Below are 23,464 nucleotides of genomic sequence, written 5' to 3'. Positions count from 1 at the left end.
TGGCCTACATCTGGTAACATGTAATCTTAAAAGGGCGAAACAGCGATAACTACCAATTTAAGGCATTGCTGGAGAAAATTCATGCCCTATTCCAGCGCTTGTAATAAGCGAGACGCCTTATTCTAAAGATTATACTATGTTTTATCGTCTTACAATTTTGTTTGCGAAAATGGTTCCACGATACCAGCTTTCATGTAATATTCCATGTACGCATTTGCTGATTTATACAAAAAAATTGTGACTAAGGTGTATTTGATAAAATGCAAAAGCTAGTAACATAACGGCTATTCCGCGGATAAGCCAGTCCAGGCACCTTCGGGATCGTTAGGACGCTGTGCGATGATCGATAATAATGGTAATTTTACGCCGAACACGTGTACATCGGCCATCGCGATCCTACACCCTATTAGTACGTGCGAAACTCGCTCAGGATGCCACTTTGCTATTTTATTCTGCCGCATTCACCTCAGTACTCCTTAAAACTACAAGATATAAAGATATCGAAAAGAAATCTTTGCATATAGTAAGCTACTTATATTAATTTCTTTATAAGTTAATTTGTGATGAACATAGTTATATTGAATAAGTTAAAAACATCGATTGATACTTCGTCAATATAAACACAGCACTTTTAAAATATGATGTCAAATACAATACAATTATAACGGTTTTTATTTGATGATTTAAAAATTAGAAATTAAACTTTTTTTAATGAACATATTCAGGGCTCTTTTCATACCAGCGTGTCATCACTCGCAAACAATGCAAGAATTAATCTTACTACAATAGGAACAGGTACATGTCCTGGTCCTCACGCCGCACGTGATTTAGCCTCAGACATTGAGCGGCAGAACGACGCGTGTATTTATGTGACGTCCAGCCAGTCCCATAATGGCAACACAATATCACAATACGGGCATAGATTTATGCTCGGGCGCATCGTTCTCGCACACGGAAATCCCATAGTTATTTACCGTTTGGAAGTTAAGTGCGGCAGATTTATCGGTTGTGTGGCCGCGCCTAGCGACGATCTTGTTTCTCCGCCAGAGCATTAAAATATACGGAGACCATTATGATCGAAGACTCGCCAGGATATACGACGCCGGAATAATTACAGTACTGATGGTGTTCGAGGTGTTATAAAATGTTATTCGCTTTTCTACTTAATTGATTTTTGAAAGCGATAATTTAACACGACGTTTGTCAAACAAATATTTCTTAAATACTGTATATATTTTTATGATGTTAACTGATATCGCCATGCAAACTCTTAATGCCAATCTCGTGAAATCCGCCCCATCAGCTAGCTGCTCATCAGATATGACTTTTGCCCTTACATATAAATTCACAAAAGTTTTTGTTCTAATGGGGTTCTAACACATTGTTAAGTGATTGGTCTGAAATAAATTAATGTTATAGGTAAGATGAGATTTTTTTATGTACTAGGAGGCAAACGGGCAGGAGGCGCATCTATTGTTAAGTCATAGCGCCGCCCATGGACACTTACATTTCCAGAAGGCTCACAAGTGAATTACCAGCCTTTTACCCTCTTTTCATGGAGGACCCTAGTTGAATTGGTTCGAAAATACTTCAGTGGGCTGATTCCACATATTGGTGCGCGGCAGAAACTACCATAAAAATCGCTCAGTTGTGGAAAGACGTACGCCGAGGTGGTACGGGTATTCTGCCTCATCTTGCTGATGTAGAATACCATCACACTGTGCTTCTTATATACAAAATTGTTGAAACATCTTTCGTGACGATATTAATCCTAGTTATAACTAAATTATTACATAAACGTTATACAGCAGATTCGGAAACAAAATACCATCTGCATACATTGATACCCCCTCTTGGCATTTCTCAACGCTTGGTCAAGATAGATGATACAAATTTATTACATCTAATTGGGCTATTCAAGGGATGATCTTGTTTGATTGTTTTACCCATCCCAGCTTTGGTAGATAAATGAAAACCATTATTGATCAGGATCCAATCTTATTTCCGATCTTAATAGTTTGCATATATACAGCTTTTACATAGACCTCTATCCTGGAATTATATGAAATATATTTTTATATCAACCTAGGGGAAAGAATTTGAAAAAAATTGCCAAAGAATTTGCTGAAAATAAACTTTTTTTGTAAATAATTAAAATGGAATATAATTATTTAAAAAAATATAAATCACAAAGACAAATTAATTCTTTTTGGAATATATCAATACGGTCAATAAACTAAACTTTTTATATAATTTCCTTATATTTATTATGAACTTTTCTCTTATCCAGGTTGTTAAAGAAATACGCAATTTGTAAATGTATACAATTAATTAACTCAAATAAAACAACACATTTCCAGTACATATTATAAATACAAGACGTAGAAGAGATCTATAATGAGATTAATTAGAAGGAAAATGTATTTCTTTCGTTAAAATTAAGCGTCAAAACATCACTTTAAGTTGCTTGAATCTCCTACACAAGCAACACATATTAAACAAAATATAACAAAACAATATAAAAGCATACCACGCGTCCTAGTTATTAAAATGTCATAGCCAAGATAACAGGTCATACCTAAAAGCTGTATGTTCAATGCTCTTTGTAAATATAAGGAAAATATAAGATTACGTGAACAATGTGGGCAATATATTAAAAAGTGTCCTAATATATCTCCATTAGCTAGTTCATTTATTACGGCCCGTTGGTGTTTATTTACATGGACCATTATCTTTCGAAAGTGACTGGTATCATGTGCAAATGTACACCGTTAAAATATTTCCTTCTAGATAGCCACTTCTTTTGAACAGAAGCTTTTTTGTCTTTGATTTCGCGTACTAAATACTATTGTCATTATTTGTTGCGTTCTTTTGGTTGTTTCGTGTTCGAGTTCGATGATTTTTACGGACATAAAGACGTAAAAAAGAGCGTGATGCACACAAGAAAAATATATCAGAACCTCTTAAAGATTTCCAAACAACAAACCAACAAACTTCATAGTCTAAAAACATGATCTGCATTAATCACTATGAGCTTTATTGTGTTCAAAACTATTCACCTTGGTCTTCAGATTTTGGACACTACTCAGCATCTTTCTACGGTTTAACCAAAGCGTAGACCAGACCAAACCAGACTGTAAGATTCAGTTATATTCCGACTCCAGGGTTACGATACTATAGGTACATGTTTTTTTTTTAGCATTTAAAAATAACCACAAAGGCTTAAACTTAGAGATCAAAATAATTCAAAAATAAATAATCTTGTTTGAATGTTCGAGACAATCGTGCTTCATTCGTTTTCTGTTTAATTAACTTCATATTCAACATAACAGAACCATTCCGTAAAGGCATGTAAACTATTACTTAACACTCAATACCTCACAGCGAGCGTTTGATTAAGAACGGCCTAATGAAATTAATCACAGTGGTGTAGCGCCTCTTGACAAATGACCGCGTATAATTTCACACGCCATTATAACCATAGACTATAACCACAATATAAGGGTCCTGTGTCATTGACCGAAGTGTTCTGTGAAATATTGTAATATCTTGTCTGTGGGGGTTACTGTGACTGCCAAATTAAATTTTATGCTTTGACGCTTATGGAATAAAGAAGTCAATGTAACAATATAACAATCTTGATAATGGTAATCTTAGTAGATAAAAGTATACATGTGGCATAGATGACCTTTAGGGCGTAATGTCGTAGACATTTTCTTATTTCGTAAGAACGTTTAAAACAGTATAAAAAAATATAAATCCTATGGATTCTATTAATATTTTTAGTCACCGTGACCACGCACGCTGAAAAGCACGCGAAACGTCCAATAAATTAAAAATTATGTAAATAATTATAAGTTTTTAATAATAATACATAGCTTCAAACCGTTTAAAAAGTGTTTTCTTAATCCTTAGGATTTCTAGCATGATAAATTCATACCTCACTATCACACCAACACACAACACAGCCAAATTAGGTATTAGTTTGTATTAGTTAAATGTGTTTAATAAATTTTATAGGTTTTTCCTTTCGTAAATGTTTGAACCTGTATGTATATATGTATTTCAATTATTTATTTATTAACACTTCGTTACAGTATAATATAAAAAAAATTGAACATAATTAAATCAAAAGGAGGGCAACTGGCGGTCTTATCGCTTTCGAGCGATCTCTTCCAGGCAACCACTGTGAGTAAAAAAAATGTATTAAATTACATAAGATACGCAAGAAGTGCAAAAATACATGTTACACACAGTTATTAAGACAAAACTAACCAGAAACAAAAAAACAATAAACTAAAAAGATGATACATTAAAAATAAAAAGTAAAAAGACATAAATCACGATTTATGGCTATATCTTCAGTATAATTATGTTTTGTTACATATAATGTATACTTTCTGTATGATTACAAAATTAATAAATGGAAACGGTATATTAAACATTTATTAAAAGAAAATAATATCGCATAATATTACAATAAAAATAGAGTATATCTTTGCCTAGTGAGCAGTGTTGGACTAGCGACTCTCATCCCTGAGATCGTAGGTTCAATCCCCGGCTGTGCACTAATGGATTTTCTTTCTATGTGACCATTTAGAATAGCTCGAACGGTGAAGGAAAACATCGTGAGGAACCCGACTTGCCTTAGACCCTAAAGTCGACGGCGTGTGTCAGGCGCAGAAGACTGACCACCAACTTGCCTATTAAAAAAATGATCATGAAACAGAAACCGATATCCTGTATCACTGTACCTAGGTGAGGTATTTTTAAAATACTATTACAATAATATTATTGCCATAAGCCTGCTATTAAACTTACACAGAATTTCATTAAATATTGCCTTTTCAATAAATGAACAAATAAAAAATACTTTAAAATAAATTTATATGTATTCGAAACTAACGAGATTCATATATTTCATTCAACGATAATGTAGCCATACAAGACAAGCAAGGAACCAAGGTGGTCGGTAATCCGACAGACCTATAGCTATTAATTAACGGTACTTAAGCGAGCTCAATACATTTCCACTTCGAAACGTTTATTTTGTTGAAGTTTGTTTATAATATTATCATGAATTTTATACATAACTAGCTGCCCCTATACATACCAATATGGAACATTTTGCTATGTTACCCAAGAGACTGTTAGATTTTCCGGAATGATTTTTTTTAGGTTTTTCTGTGAATATTTCTCTATATAAAACGCACGAGTTCAAGCCATAAGTTTTTAATTAACAAATTGAATGTAGGGGTTGATTGTAGAGGGCTAAACATTATATTGTTGTATCATAAAAAAAAATATTTATCCAAAACAATTTTTTGGGGTGGATACCCCTTATCACTTAAAGGTTTGAACATGCATAAAAAAAATTACAATCGGAGCAGTTTCGGAGAAGTATGGGAACGAACACTGTGACACGAGAATTATATATATATATATATAGAAGATTTCATATTTTTCAATTACATTTGATAGAGATACTCTTTAAGTATAAAAATAATATTAAAAATCACTGTTATATATTGAAATAGATTGCTATGTATGCATGTTAGGGTTAGAGACGAGGCTTACCTCTGTATATCAAAAAAAATAATTGTCAAACGGGACGTATACGTTGATTTTCACAAAACATTCAAACAATTTTAATAATCCATACATTTAATATTAAAGCCTATAACCCCTAAATTTAGCATAGAAAACTTTCACATCCACTTTAATTTATCCATAACACCTTAAGTAGTCAAACTTAAGTTCAGTTAAGCAATAAGCCGACTTAAGCATCATCCATTTATAACGCTTACTTATTGACCACCGTAAGATTTTCGGACAGAATAGATCATTAATAATTATATAATTCCCAAACCAAGTTTGAAGGGTTAAGCGCGGTAATAATTTATTAGGTGCTAACATTTAATTCTATACAGGTTCATAATTAATTTGTTAGGCGTCGGCGCCACGGCATTTACAAATTAACTTATTTCCCTCAACAAAACTTGGAATATTACGGTATAATTCAATATATTTACTTATTAAGAAAAACACTTTTTGAACGGATTGAAGCAATGTATTATTATTAAAAACTTACTAATTATAAACTAATAAACTAATATATATAGATAACTTACTAAACTAATTATTTACATAATTTTAAATTTTATTATATTAAAACTCTTTGATTTTAGGTGTTTTTTACGCTAATATAGAGACTACGTATAATGACAACAAGCTACAAAAATGTTCCTGGTCATAGATTTTCCTACTGACCTATCAAGGCCTATTACTTTAATACAACCGAGGGCCCACTTGTGGGTAGCAGCGTCAATATATAAAAAAAACTAGCGGACAAGACAGACGTTGTCCTGTCTTAACTATGAATATTAATTTCGAATTCGTACAATAATTAAAACATATTACAAAAACAAAGTGTTTATAGTTCCAATGCTTTATGATAAACAACATACCTTTTTTTGTTTTCTAACACGTATATACATAGTTTTATTGGTATTTCGACACGGGAATAGGTTTTTCATGATTAACCGATTAGCGACTGTAATTATTTTATATGTATTACACTAATATAATAATTCCGATCGAAGCATTTATTTTAAAACATCGTGAGGAACCGGCTTGCCCCACAAAAGTCGACGGCGTGCGTCAGGCACAGAAGGCTGATCACCTACTTACCTATTAGATTAACAAATGATCATGAAACAGAAATCTGAGGCCCAGACCTAAAATGGTTGTGGCGCCATGGATTTATTTTATGTTATTATCGTGTGCATTTCAGCAATCAGATTGATTGTCCCAATCTCTTATCAAAATAAAATTTTCGTGTACCACCACCTATCACCATCATTCCATTTGTAACCCTTTTCCGAAGAACGCGTTTTAGTCAACACTCACCGACGTGATGTCCAGATTAAGCATTCTTATAAACGAGCTAGATCTGGATCCATACTTGCCTCACACTTTAAACTTGATTTTCGTAAGTTTTTGTAACTATAATTGTTTTGTTTTATATTTGTATTTCTCTTCGTGTATGTCATGTTTGCCTGTAAGTGTCACATTAAAAATTGTATATTATCGTTGTTTTACCAATGTATCAGTGTGCCAAGCGTTAGCAAGCTTTTATCAATAAATATATAGAAATAATAAATAATGATTTGACGATTAGTCACGCTTTATTTTGAAAACATTACATTTTTACAATACAAACGTTAAAAAATTTCAATAAAACTAACGAAAAGATTTTATCTTTGAATTGAACCCCATAAACATCGAGAGCTTGACGAATTCCACTCATTAATTGTACTCATGTTGAGTGTGTCATCCTTCAAATTTTCGTCTTGTTCATAAAGAACGAATTACTTTAATTATGATAGAGTTACTTTCAGGGTTTTAATATTGAACAAAGAAAATGTTAGCTTGAATATAATTATGTTTTATTTGAGTCCGGGGCACTTAGTTATGATAAATAATGTCTTTATGTTGAAAGGTTTATCTAAATAAAATCATATTTAGTAACTAAAAATATTGATTATTTTGGTTATGGTGATGATAATTTATTTTTGGTTATGAAAATTAAAATTGCTCTTTGAATAACAAAGACATTCTTATATTTATGAACTAACAAAAGCTAGAAAAAGATCTGTTTCGTGATCATTCCTTTTTTTTTTTCTAAGGCTAGTAGGTTTTTAGTCTACTACAAAGTTTTTAGTCTAAAACATGCCGATTTCGTCACAAAGTTTTCGAACGAGTTTTAAATGAGCAAAGTTAATTGGTGCTTAGATCATTATCGATCCTGCGACCACAGGGATGAGTCACACGCTTAAACCTCTACGCCACCACTGTTCTATGATCTAAAAATAATCAATAGAAGAAAAGCCACTGATTAACATTAGCGTGTACCGAATAAGTTATTGCCGTTATAATAGTATTTTCTTAATTTATTATTAATTAATATCTAATAGATAACAATAACGATAGAAGAGGTGTGTCCGGTGGGCGGTAAAGTGGAAAGATACCAACTAGAAACTTATTGCTTTTCTATTGTCTTTGAATCATAAATAAGCTTGATTTTTTTAATTCAAAATGATTACGCTTTTAACTATCAATAATCGAAGGGACAAAAGGAAAACGATCGCTGTTGCTGAATCTAACATTTAATTGCTCTATGATACTGATTTGATATATAACATACAACAATAAAAATGTGTGCGTGTTTTAGTGTACACACTTAAGAAGTGAAACTTCTTTATAGACCTTATTTTTCGAGAAATGATCTACTATATGCAACTTATCTATGATATGTTAAATAAAGTTAAATTAGATAGCGTTTAACAAAAGGCTTTTATTATCATAAACATGAATACAAATAATACAATTATTTCATTTTACCTACTACTAAGGTTATTACGGAATTTCATTAATTGTAATAGAATTATGACTATCATTGTTATCGTTATTATATATTATTGTTATTAATGTCTTCGAAACTCTTCGAATCAACCGTGGAAGGGACAAGAAAAAGATGGCGCGTTACGGAAAAATGTGACGGTATTTTTTTTGTGTCAAAAACGTGTATATTTATTAACAAATAATTAAATATAATGTGTAAGATTTGGGAACCCTTTTAAGTAAAAAACACAACACACACATTTATTTAACTGTTTACAGCACGCGTAAATCCATGAGTAAGTGAGTGAATGAGTGTAAATACTTATTAGGTCTCAGAAGCATCTCCAAAATTGTTACCCAACATATCGCATAAAAAAATATAATTAGTTAGAAATACACAAATGATTATATCAATTCCAATATAATAAAAATGAACAAATCTCACAATTTTATATTTTACTAGAGGCGAGCGGATAAATTAACCACCGTAACCTTTCCTCTCGAAGACCCTATTAATTTGTCATATCATCCAAACAAATAAATAAAGTTATTCCCTTCACGACTTGATAGAGTTCTTCGAGATCCATAATTCATAACCTTTAAGGTAAACAATGACACAAACACGGAAACCTTTCTAACACACGAAGATTCAACAGGCTGAGATCGGTAAAGCGGCGCTCAGATGTCACGACTAGCCAACCTCTCAATTTCTAACAAAACTGCATTAAGATTATGAGCTACCGTTAAAGCCAAGGCGTGTCTCCACTTGTTGCTTGACTGCAAATTCAAAAACGTTTTTACTCGACATGTATGAGTATAATATTGGTATTCGATATTTGAAATCATCTATATTTCACGAACCTCGCCTTCGGGAATTATATAAGATAAATAAAAATATAGTTTTTGCAATACAACGTTATTATTAATGTAATTCACGTTTTTTTAGAGATGACATGTATATTGTATATGTTATGTTGTAATTAACGAAACGTTTATCCATACTCCTCCGAAACGGCTCGACCGATTCTTATGAAAGTTTTTATGCATATTGAGTAAGTCTGAGAATCGGCTACTATCTATATTTCAAACTCCTAAGTGATAAGGGATCTCCATCACAATTTTTTTATTATTATTAAGACAATTTTTTTTTGTTTTTATTTTTTTATGATGCAACATACAACCGGTAATTGTCATCCCTCTACGATTGACCCCTATTTTTATTATAGTACATAGTTATTTTTATTGAAATAATCTATAAATAACAAACATGGCACAACGTGTGAACCCGCTAAGCTACTACTAAGCGACTTCTAAACCTGAACAGAACCAATCTCAAAACCATGATAGGGACAATCACAGGCCATTGTCTCCTTAACAAACATCTTTTCGTCCTGGGCGCGACAGACAGCCCCTTGTGCATAGGCTGTTTCAGCGCAGAGGAATCAGTCACCCACGTAGTCCTGGAATGCGAGGCTGTGGCTAATCAACGTACAAAAATCCTCGGAACAGTGAGGTCGCTCTGCGAAGCCTGTGAAGTGCCCGGGTGACTTCTGTGCTTCTGGAAGGAGTTAGGCTGGCTAAATTAGCCAGGGCTTCTACGCACAACGGACCGACTACGCGTCTAAGTGCGGAAATTGAGTCCACCCTACCTTACCTTACCTACATAGCACAACGACGTTTGCCGGATCAGCTAGTTGTCTATAAAGATCAATGAACATAACGTGAAAATAGTAAATTTCAACTCAGGAACCCATTTTTAGGCTGTGCTAGGAAGTTACTTTCTTATAATATAGGGGGACAAACTAGCCTACGGAACAATCATAAAAGTAAGCAACTGCAGTTCTTGCCAGAATTTTAGGATTATACTCTTTCTTATAATATCTTCATATAAAAATTCTAACTCCTCATAAACAGCTGGATCGATTTGAATGATTTTTTTGGTATGCGTTTGGGTGGCGCCCCTTGATGATTTAGATTCACAGATCAGCTTATTAGTGTCTAGGTTAGTTATCTATACAGAAAATAAACAGCTGGTATATATATAGCGAAATATGCGTTCGTAATTAAACTAAACGGAACGATTTACATTATTAGATTTTTATACGTAAGACGTGTGTGCAGGAAATCTGTCGAAACTGCTAGTATACATTTATTGATATAACAGCTTATGATATATAATATACATATATATATAGGAACCTTTCGTCTGCGTAAGGTATTGTCGTACAATTAAATTCAAATAAACGATGCACCCGCTCGTTGTCCTCATAAGGTTTCCTCATTATCAAACGAAATAATAATAAATTATCGGTGACACTATGTCCTTATATAGCGTATTTCAGTCACCACAGATGTAAAATGATAATCGCAGGCGCAAGAAATCCATATTCCGATTTCAAATTTCACATGAAAAATCGGACGTTGTATAATGCGAGCGTGCCTCACGACCTGCGGAGTGCAGTAGGAAGCTTGTTCCTATCTCTAGTGAGACATTTACTTGTCATGATATCATGTCAAATGTATATAGTGACTCTAGACGTTAGGTTTAGACAATGCGACTGTCTTGTCTTGCGTGTTTTATCAAAGGAAGCGTGATCTCTCAATCCGTGAGATCAATCGAGTAAACAGACAAAATGTCTGTAATGGAGCCAGCAATTATTCAAGGGTAACTGCTTTATCGGCGTTGAAGGAAAAAAAACCGTCACATTTTTAGGTTACGCGCCATCTTTTTCTTGTCCCTACCACGGTTGATTCGATGGGATTCGAAGCCATTAATAACAAAAATATATAATAACGATAACAATAATAGTAATAAATCTATTACAATTAATGAAATTCTGCAATAATATTATAAGTAATAAGGTAAAATGAAATCATTGTATTATTTGTATTCATGTTTATAATAATAAAAGCCTTTTGTTAAACTTTATCTAATTTAACTTTATTTAACCAATTTCTGTAAACATATTTTTCGAAAAAATAGGCTCATAAAGAAGTTTCACTTCTTACGTGTGTACTAGTACACGCACACATTATTTATTTTATTTAACTTTCTCGTTACCTCATAAAACTCAATATCAATAGCATGAATACGTTATGGCGCAGCACTCATAATTTCCCGTAAAATAATTACGGCAGTTCTCTTCTCTTAATACTATATTCGAGTACTATATTAAATTTATATTAATATGGTATTTAATATATAGTACACGCCCTCCGAGGGAATCAAGACCATCTCCAAATACTTCCACTTAATGTCTCATCTTCGCTTCAATTTTCCAATACTTCCCCGCTATCTCTTTTATTTCATCTTCCCAGCTTTCTGGGAACACTTGGTCCACTTCCTCTCTCTTTTCTTTTTTAATACTTAAATCGGTTTTTTAATTATTTTTCGAATCGCCAACTTTTTGGTTTACAAGAAAATGTTAACCATAACCATACGTCTCTTCATATAACTACTATGTAAGAAATTTGTTGTATAAAAATTACATTCTTACCTTTTATACATGATGACACGACTGTACCTAAAAAGAAAAAAAAACATTTAATACTCAACACTATCAGGACATAGATATAATTACCAACATCAATTTGTCTATCAATAAAGTAATCTTTATGACGCTTTACGTTTTATCACACATAATAAATAATGCGATTTATATCCCGTCAAAAGCTTACCCACATCGATTCAGCCATTCCAATTTTTATGCGATAAACCACAAACTTACAATAAAATATCAGCGTTAATCATACTACTATGTGGAACCAGCTGCCCACTGAAGTATTACCGAACCAATTCGACTTAGTAACCTTCAATACTATGGCGTACCAATTTTTTGTCAGCGCAATTGCGAGTCTTGTCAGTGTCAATGACAAAAGACTCGCAATTGGTGAGCCTCTTGCCCGTTTGACACCAGTTCTATAAAAAAAATAATTGAAAACATTGACAAAAATACAAAACAGAAATATCCAATACGATAAAGGAATATTGCGCGAGTCGTAAAGCATTTTATACGCCAACATACACAAGAAACTGTAATATTTAAGAGGTTTATATCGTCTTACAATTTATGCACTTGTGAAAATATATTATAAGTGCGCGGCTCTGAAATATCGCTTTACGGTTTATCTTGTTAAATAATATAGAAGTTTATTTATTAGATAATACCATAATTGAAGATCTATGAACTTAACTCGGGATATGTTAAACTTTTAATTCGGACTTGAAAGGCTTTTTATTTATATTTATTGAAGTCGATGTTTGGGTCTGAGGGAAGAAAAATGTATGGATTTCTTATGTATAACATATTGGTTATGACATAAGTCATACTTAGCATTCTAACTAATACATTTCCTCTGAATAATACTTTGAACGCTGGCCTTAGACAGACCGCATGTTGCAGTCGAGATCAACAACTGTAGAGCGGTCATAATGCGGCGCATAATGCACGGTCTACTACGACTGCTTGGAGCAGTTGTGTTCGACTGAAAAATAATAGTGATGCAAGTCTATTAACAATATGGATTTCGATGAAGAAACACTGCTTCTTGTACTACTATTACGCAAGCGTAGGCGTAGACGACACCGTAGTATGTGAGTGCGTCCAATACTACAATCAAGAGAACAGCATGGAATATTTTATACAGCAATCGGTCTCGACTGCAACATGCGGTAACGTCTATGGCCAGCGTAACGCAACTTCATTAAATTATGTAAAAATAGATAAACATAATCGAGATGACACGCGGTATTGCGTCACCATGGACAGGACTTGAGGCTTATAATGATAGTCAAAATTCAACTGTTACTGGACTGGTAGAAGGAAGTCGTGGTTGCGGTACGTACGGGAGTTGACCGACGTCACATCCGCCGAGGAGCTTTTTAGAGTAGAGCAAGATACTCGGAAATTCAAGTTGTTAACAGCCAACCTTTAGTAATAAAGTGGCACCTGAAGAAGAAGATACATAACTCGACCTATCGAATGCTTAAAATCAATCGTGGTCAGCGCGAGAGGAATAATTTATTTAATTTAACATTTATAACAAAATTTAGTTAATATTAATAATCGCGTAATTAACTATTAACGTAATATACAAAGGTTGCCCTAAACTGCGATCCATTTACAACACGTTACTGTTTTTTAACAGAAAAAGCTAAGAATTCTATGATTTAAAGAAAATAGTGTCCGTGATTTCGTCACAAATTTAATAAAATATAATCTAAATATATGTGACATACCAAAAATCATTAAAGTCGTAAATGGTGATCAAAGCATTGTTCAAACGACATTCCTGCTTTTATGTCAAGCTTATAAATAGTGATTATGCAATAACGTAATAAATTAAAACACGACGCAAGATGCAATCAACAACATTAAGAAATATTGTTGATAAGTTATCATTTCAAAAAATCAAACCACATGAATTCAAAGTGAATTCATAGCACACCTAGGAATTAGGTTAGTTTATGAACTGTTATCAATATTACAATCCAATTATTAATTTGTCTCAACAATTTTTATGCCGCGAACCACGAAAAAGTAACAGTCTTGCGAGCCCGTCATTGTAACATTATAATTTAGTTTCGAACACTACACTATGATTATTAATTCCTTTAATAAAGGAATCTTTTGCGTAGTTTGTATTTATTATTTTTCAACGAAGCGCGACCTCCCAAGCTTGAGAAACGATGTCCTAAGGGATAGCAACTCTCCGCGAGCGTCTTTAGAGTTCTAAATGATGATGTGTATGACGTGCGAACATAACATATAACGAATATAATACGTACAATAAACGTCAACATACTATAGATTAATGTAGTATATATACGTATTAATATTCGTAACTTACATAGTTAATAAAAAATTTATAAATAGAGAAATTAAAAAAAATCGGCAGTGTTATCTTTAATACTCGATAAGTATTCGTTGAGCGAGGAAAGTACGAGCTCTGCGGTAGTTATGTAAGTTAAGAACAATGTAAGTACTGTATATTTGTATGTTGGAAATAAATATAATTCATTTAAATACTAATAAATATACTATAGCCAAATATGATACACGGTTATTAATGCCAACATCAAGGCGTTCTTTCATCAAGTACTATTTGATACTTGACGAAAAGAAAAATTCGTAATAATTCATAATTAACATAAAATGGTTTGAATGAATTATTTGTAATTACTGTCAGTTCATATAGTACCACATAAAGCGATGTAAAGGTTTTCATTGTAAATATTTTATGTACGAGAAATTTAATTTGCTGTTTCATAAAAAAAAAATCAAGAACTACATTGAATTTAGTGCGAAAGTGCGAAAAGTGAGTGCCAATGTATCACTTAACATCTGGTGAGCATCCTGACCGTTGGTCCCTCGTTAAAAAAAATATAGTTATGGGAGTCGATAATCAGTCCTCGGGATCAAATCTTTCTAGCTAGTAAATTAAATATTTCTACTCAATTTAAAAAAAAAACAAAATAAATGAATCAGTAGCGCTATTTTTTTAGGTCTGGGCCTCAGATTTATGTTTCATGATCATTCCCCACTGTAATAGGCAAGTAGGTTTCCTTACAGTGTCTTCCCTCACCGATCAAGCAAATGTTAAATGCGCACATAGACAGTCCATCCGGGGATCGAACCTACTACCTCACGAATTAGTCGCACGCTGAAGCCACTTGGCGAACACAGCTCCATACAGTTCGGTCGTCATTTAATATGCAACGCCTTGAAAACATTCCACTATATGTTGCCCACCGTTATTCTAACCCATTCGAGTTTCCATTTATTTATTGAACACGGCTACCGCTGGGATCTCACGGCTCAATCCAATAAATACTAGTCGTATTAGCACAGATATCTGGTAATAAGATACGCAACCGCGAATATACGACCACGTTCCGTGATTGTAGTGAAATATTACGAGTCGGTGTAAATGAGGAGATATAAATATTGTTCATGTATTGATATACGGGTAGCCTCAAGACATTTTAGATAAGGATTTGATATATCGCAATATAGATAAGAAATAATAATTAGACAAAATATCACAAAGCGGAAATGTCGCTTAAAAAGTTTCGCGTAGTACAGGAGTCGGTTCGTCGACGGACATTACAGAAAATATTACGAAGGAGCGTTAAGACGTATCCTCGCCTTCAAGTAAAAAATAAATCGAATGGGAATTTATGAATCATCCAATAAATATTGCTATTCGTACGCTCAGCGAAAACTAACTCGAAAAAAACACACACGATGGACACAAAATGTATGGAAATAATGATCTGCATAGAATAACAGACGTTTTTAATTGTCTGTCTGACCGAAAATGTCATGTCATATTTATGTCAGTTCCTATACTGTAAGAAATACTTAAATATTTTATTAGATTTAAATTATTTTAATCTTTTGCTGTTTAATGTTGTGTTGTTTTTTTCTGTGTAAGTATTGTTTTGTATGTAATATGTCACCGTATTGCCGCATTAGAGGAGGTAATTTGTAATGGTAAATATTTTTAAAAATAAATACATTTTCAAAGTACCCTCCATAAGTAAAGTATAAAATAAGGCTAGTAAAAATGATCATATGTAAGTGTATAATAATATATCTTTAACAGAAATTCCAATGCGACAATAAAAAGAGGGTAGCCGTTAAAATTGGGCTAATTCATGACATGATAACCTGTAAACGTAAAAGTTGCATACCTATAATTCAACGCTATCATGACGTAGACAATCATATTCCTACGTCCATTAGGCGCTAGAGGCATCACGCAAGCGATACCGTTGGCCCCTAGGGCTATAGAGCGGACAATTTGAGATACCATATCTAAGGAACGGTAGTGAGGCTGTCAGTCAGTAGTTTCAATCATCCTCAATGCTACGGTGATTACGTTGATAAAAAAAAGTGCGTGCGTACAAAGTACACATGTCAAAGTGAAACTTCTTCGTAAATTAATTGTTACTAAGGTAACAGCCCAAATAGATAATCATGTACCAGTATATGATCACGCCATGTATATGTATATGCTTACACAATGTATACGTGATAATGATAATATAAATAAATAAAAATCTGCGTTTACAGCATAAGACGTTATGCGACGGAATTGCCATCCAAAGTTCTTGGAACTAAACGAATACATCAAACAATAGCGTGTATTTCTCGATCTCCCTTTCTCACTCTCTCTCTCAATCGCTTTCTCCATTGTCTTCGGGACGTTTCATCCGTAAAAAAATTGCCCTCATACGCCTAAAGAATTTCAAAAATATAGAAGTTGCATCGGGAAGTTGTATTAGCCTAGGTTTTAGAATAAAAAATATTATACATAGCTATTTATTGGTGTCATAAACTGAATCGTTAAAATCTTTAATTATGTATGCATCGCTTTTATAAATAAGCAGTAAAGCAATAACAAAATGATAATCAGTCCGTGATATGTTATTCTCGTTTTATTATTTAAGATTATTTGCGAATTAACGGAGTTTGAAAACCTGCCTGTTTTAAAATATAAATAGATTTTCTTATTGACGTTCATAATAATTAGTGACTTAGTGGCAGTGCGTTAGTCTTAAGTGCTTAACAGTGTTTTGTGGAAAATAAGAACACAAGAACAGAGGGTAGTCCCCTTAATAGAGACTGTAAGTAGTGTTATTGGACACTTTCTTAAGATAATAATTCTAAGTAAATTAGGTTAGTTTTAAATTACTTATTAGTCTTAAGTTTGGCTAAATTATTATGTTAAATGACGTTATTGGGCAGTGACTATTTATACAAAAATATGAATAAAGGTTAATTTGATTAAAACTCTTATTAACCTCTTGTTTTTATTGTGAAGTCTTTAATTATTAGCGTTCTATTGGGGTACGATAGCCTGCTTCTTAAAACAACCAAAAATAATGAATTCCATAAATGTTGGTATTTTATTATTGCGTATCAGACTCTAGATACAAAAATAATTATCTATTAAACAGGGCCAAGCACTTTGGAGGCACTTGCACTGCCAGAAGGCTTGCTTGCCTTTGCCGGACTTTTTGGTACCCTCTTTTATTATTATTTGATACCCCAAGTCGTATTTGTTCGGTAACAAGGGCTTTACATAGAGATGGTGCGAAGCAGAATGATCCTAAGAAAATAATTCTACGTCTATATAATAACTTAAAAAGTGGCTTTACTGTTAGTAAAGGTATGTCCAGATAATTCCGTCAACATTGTCAATTCGATAATCATTTTACCGTTTTCTTTATAGTCCGTGCGGGAGTCACGATGCAATTTCCTACGACATTTAAGTTTCTTTCCTTAGGCAGCAACTAAGTGCCACTTGCCGGCTAGATGCGTAAACGCTGTAACGCGCACTTTGATCTTGCGCGTGCGACTTCAGTATGCACTTACTGGCATTAAACGCAACTCAATTAAAAAGATTCTTTATGTTCTATTAAAAGACTTCGGACGCATTAATTTCGAGCTTATCCAACAAGAATTAAAGAGCAATAGCCCTTCAACTCTCGTAGAAATTTAATTTCCTATATAAAGACTTCGGCTGCACGCAGCGAGTAAAAACCATGTCTCCTCGCGTGCTGCACCCCCCACAGAGCCCCCATAGCGCTCTGTAGACGGTATATGCCCCGAATGGGCGAAGCTCACCTCTTAGGAGAGAGTCTAGAATAATCACTTACAAAACCATACAACTCAGCAACGAAACACGAAACACAAGAAAAGTTTTTCCAGCTTTGTATTGAATTTATCATTTAAAAAACTTTAATAAATCGCAAATGCAACAGTTATTCTTAATTAACAACTCTGAGTGCAAGACCATCTAGGCGGCATTCATCAAACCGCGCTCTTGACATTTAATTACAAGATATAAATTCAAGCCTACGATTGCATAGAGATAAACGTTCAATTTGTAGTTAAACCGAATTTAATTAATTTACCTTTGCTGAATGCTAAGGGTAACACTTAATCCTAATGGTCTAAGCAGTAGATAATAATTAATAACGATTACTAAACTGTATTAAATATTAAATTAATTTTGTTTTCATAATACTTCATTATTAATTACTTCCGCGAACTTCAATTTGCTTTAATACTTTTTTACTACCATTTTAGTAGCTAAATACCAACATATGGAACATTTTCCTGTATGTCGGCAGTTTTCAAGTTTTCCAATTTTTTTCACTATAAAAACCTTCCTTACAGTTTCAATTAGTACGTTTTAGAGTTTTGAGCTTGGCAATATATTTTGCGATTCACTTTTATTTAACTAGATTAAAAATGTTTAGAGCTGTTCTGGTCAGTACATAAGGTAGGACCAGTGCAGGTACTTCCAAAATTTAATAGCTAAGTTCGTGAGCTCAATATCCGATGATTATGCAATCGTGGGATCAACCATCAAATATTCAGCTTGTATGCTGTCAGGATCGCAATAGCTATTGGAGGTTTCAGAGTTCCGGAATATACTATATCAGATAAGGAAATACGGGGAAAATTTATACATAAAGCATATATTAGGTAAGAGTTTGACACATACGAAAGATTTGTATCCATACTTTAACAGAAACTTTCAAACACCAGACCCGTAGTAGTGCTTTGTATCAAGTTCCTCACAACAACACTTTTACACCATCACACAACACAGCCAAATTAGGTTAATGTTAAATGTATTGAATATTATGTATTGTTTTGTAAATGTATGAACCTTTTTGTAAATATTATGTATTCCATGTTTGTATTTATATATATATAGTTTTTTAATTTTCAAATTATATCCGTTCCTATCGCGTCGTTGCATGATTTGAATTCGCGATTAAACCTTAAACAAGCGATAAACAAGATTTTAGATTGTCTATAAACGAGTACGATTTTTATATATGTATATTTGTTTAAGTATCAGTAGTAATTTAGCAGTAAGATTGATTAACATAAGTTATATTCAATAGCTTTGTACTTGAATATTAATTAACACTTTTTTTGGATCACTAAATTAGGACGAACATACAAAAATATCTGAGCGGTCCCTACAAAATGCGGACACGACCGGCCAAAAAAGTACAAAAAAACATAAATTCAAACAATAATAAAAAATCACAAATTTAATTAAATTCATGTGATTTTCGATTAATCAGATACAAGTTCGTAAAACAGCTTGAATTAAAATACAAGTTAACGACACATTTCCTTCCTTCTAAAATATTTAAGCATTATTACATACATTTACATAATTAACGTGAACAATGAATTCCCTTTGTATGATAATTACATTAAAATGCAGGGGTTTTTGTATTTTAGAATTAGACGGAATTTGATTTTTTTTGTGTTAAAGCATTGTACAATGCCATGACTATAAAATTTCGGTTTCAGAACTTTTTCTCAACGAAAAACAAAGAAAAAGTCTCATTCAAAGACCTTTACTTGAAACCCACAATCTTGAAACAAAACTTTCACTATTTAATTATTAGTAATCTTACAGAAACAAACACTTATGGAAAGCCAAAACAAATTACATAGATAAACAATACATATAAAACAGAAAACAAGTATACAAATATAGCCAAAAAAAGGAAATATTGAAAAAAAATAAAGAAAACTGAAATGAACTGAAAAAAAAACAGAGTATTACTGCTTAAACGAAATCAAAGTCTCTTAAAATATTTCTTCACGTCCTCTTTGATGAGGTGGAAAATATCAATATCCTCATAATTATAATCATACTAACAAAACTTTATACGTCAACGTCTTCTCAAACATCGTATACAAAATACAAAGTATTCTTCATTTGCAACAGTAGTTTTATTATAAAACTGTAAATGTCTTGTAGAATTTATAACGACAAGTAGTCATTAATATATCAAATGTAAGAGACTAGCCAACGTCATAGAGAATCCTAGTGTAGGGACAACAATACATCCATTTTTCTTTCTAGAACTCGCATAAATAAAGCCGATCTTAATCCTAGTCAGAACTTTTCTCGTAACGCCCTCATAATTTGAATTTGTATCCATACTGAATTATTTTCTCAATTTGGATTTTATAACAAAACAATAATTATTTACAAAATTATGTATTAAGCAAATAGCCACACGTACTCTCTCCTACACACACAAACGAACACATAAACACATACGTAAGTATAGACACACCGATTTATAAGTATTATATTTCACTAGGGTATGCCGTTGTCACGGTAATTCTTTGTTAATTATCATACATTTGGTTTAGTAATTTGTATAAAAGGTGTTAGTGTCGTAAATAAAATGAATAAATAAACTATACTGTCTCAATTCCACCACCACGGCATAGCTTACTCATAACTCACTTCACTGGCCCTGCGACGCATAATATATGTTGGTCTCCAAAACGAGAATCTTCCACAGCTTCCACTACTGTGTGAGTAAAAATCCATAATTTCGATTTTTTAGAACAGCGGGCAAACGGGCAGGAGTCTCACCTGATGTAAAGTGATACCGCCGCCGATGGACACTCAATGCCAGAGGGCTCGCGAGTGAGTTGCCGGCCTTTTACCAATTGGTACGCTCTTTTCTTGAAGGACCCTAAGTCGAAGTAGTTCGGAAATACTTCAGTGGGCAGTTGGTTTCACATAGTGGTGGTGCGTTCAATGCGGTAGAAGATGCAGAGTGACTCCACATCTCTTACGCAACGCCATGGGAATTCGCCGCGATCTTGTCATATAAAACACAGCACAAACGAACATAATAATGCCTTTAAGCATAGCAAAATGACACGAATTCAAACAGTACTTGTAATTTAAATAAACATGAACAATTTTCATCGACACCTATAATCAAATCTACGAAACGTATTAATAATTCTAGTATCAAAACAATCTTACTATACCAACTCCATATTGTCTGCACAGTAGATAGAAATACAGTTAAGAATTGTGATATTCAATCTCAAACTAACTTATAGATAATCAAATACACTTATGAACGTCAACAGAAAATATGTTGCAATATCGCAAGTCCAGCGGGCACGAAATTCTCCGCCACTCTTTTTAATCGCCAAGTTTTGAGTCATACAAATTGCTTGAACTGGAGCAAATCAGTGCAGATAAGAATCATTACAATCGTCAAATTTATAAAATGCTTTATTGATACATACTCTAAGCCAGTATGAGCCTTTCAGGTTTTACCACATTTATAAATTGTATGTCTCCGATAATTTCCACTAACAGAAGTGTGATTCAGATTTATAAATCCTTAGATAAGCCAAGTTTATTTTTAATATCGCAACGCCTTTACCACTAATTCTGTGTTAGTTGTAAGCTCATATTTTGAATCATTAAGTCAGTTGCTACCCAGCTTCAAACAAAGCCTTTTATTTAATTGTATCCATACAAAAACCCGCCACCGAACTTAATCCGAGAGTTTTGAATTTATTCAGGGTTAATTATCTCATTTCGCTTGGAAGTTTGTTGTAAAAACGAATACAATTTCCATATATTCTGGAGCGAGTTTGGTCCTGTGGCGTGTGGATCTGTTCTGTTTCGAGTATTATACTGGTGAAAGTCATCATTTGTATTGAAATCGTTTATATTTTTTTGGACATACAATATGGCTACAAGAATATATTGACCACATAGTAACATAATATTTAATTCCGTAAACTAATTTCGTAGCGACTTCACAACAAATACTCGGAGTATTCGACTATATAAGTACGGAGAAGGTAAGCCTATCTACACTTATACATTGAGGCTTTGTTTGAATACTTCCGTAATGTAATTTACATAGCCATTCCTAATGTAGATATTTTTGGTATAGGCGGAAAATATGCCTACCCATTTATTGCTACTCACCCAGAGTTTTTATTTAAATCTACTTAAAGAAAAGGTTCGTAATTTGACATAATTATCGAAATTTCTGTGTTTTCTGTAAGCCAATTTTCCCGAGAGAAATATAAAATCCTACAGTGAATATAAAACTTGGAAATTAAAAATGGTTTTATTTACATTCAATTATATATAAATAGAACAAAAAACAAACACAGAGGAGTTGTTCGGATTAATACCTGCTGAGTTTCATCATCGGACGTCGAGGCAGAATACGAAATTCCACCCGTATCGCCTCGACGTCCGCCGTTCCACGACTGAGCGTTTTTCAAGGCAATTTTTGCCGCGCATCACCGCTATGTGGAACCAGCTGCCTACTGAAGTATTTCCGAAACAATTCGACTTAGTGTTCTTCAAGAAAAGAGCGTAACAATTCTCAAAAGGCCGGCAACGCACTCGCGAGCCCTCTTTCATTGAGAGTGTCCATGGGTATCACTTAACATCAGATGGGCCTCCTACCCGTGTACCCACTGTTCTAAAAAAAAAACAAATCTCTTCATATTCCGTATATGTATATGGATAATCTAAAAAAATACCCTCACAAAACATTAGAGTTAAATTATTAAATACCGCTTAATAACTGGAAATATAACCGTTCAAAAACACACAATAACTCATATATACAAGATAAAATCGTAAGGTAAACACACTGTGGCAGTAGAGAAAATTCGCTTCAAGCAAGTTTGTTCGAAGTGTAATTACAATCCGCGATGCTTTATTGAAAGGCCGGGAGGCGGCCATATTAAGATCGTCTTGTAATTTGACGAACGTATGAGCCAACAAACAATCGCCTAATTCTTTGAGTTTAGATGCATGCATGCATTTGTAGTTATTCAAAAACCTCTAAACATTTTATTCCTTACCGATAAAATGGTATCGTAATAACAAAAAATGTATTTTTACATTCGCTAATATAAATCATAATTGTTCATAGACATGCAGACAGCCAGAATAAAAAAAAACAAATTATCTATTCAAAAAACACAGAATCAATATCTATTAAACATCACATAACCAAAACTTCCACACCTTGTAAGTTCTGAGGTTGTAAAGATTTTTGGACTTGATTAGTGTTTAATGCATCAGAGTTCGAGAGACTTCCGTCTTTATTTCTATTAGTAAAAACTAAAATTTGAATCTAACTTATACAGTCAGAAATGCATTATATTTGATGTCATATAGTTTTTGTTTCATTTATACATGTGTCTTTACAAAGACA

At 33.2% G+C, this 23,464-nt stretch overlaps 1 protein-coding gene across 1 annotated transcript in view; it reads right to left on the bottom strand.

Moving 5' to 3' along the window:
* Positions 1-23,464, bottom strand: part of LOC123709574 (protein N-terminal asparagine amidohydrolase) — an 81,027-nt gene that overhangs the window by 48,905 nt on the left and 8,658 nt on the right. The window contains exon 2 of the mRNA XM_045660989.1: positions 11,901-11,927. The gene's annotated coding sequence lies outside the window, so the exon portion shown is untranslated. The remainder of the gene's footprint in view (positions 1-11,900; positions 11,928-23,464) is intronic.

This window comes from Pieris brassicae, chromosome 5 (assembly GCF_905147105.1).
Source record: "Pieris brassicae chromosome 5, ilPieBrab1.1, whole genome shotgun sequence".
Classification (NCBI taxonomy): domain Eukaryota; kingdom Metazoa; phylum Arthropoda; class Insecta; order Lepidoptera; family Pieridae; genus Pieris; species Pieris brassicae.
The sequence above is the reverse complement of the archived record's forward strand: the minus strand, read 5'-3'. Positions and strand labels throughout refer to the sequence as shown.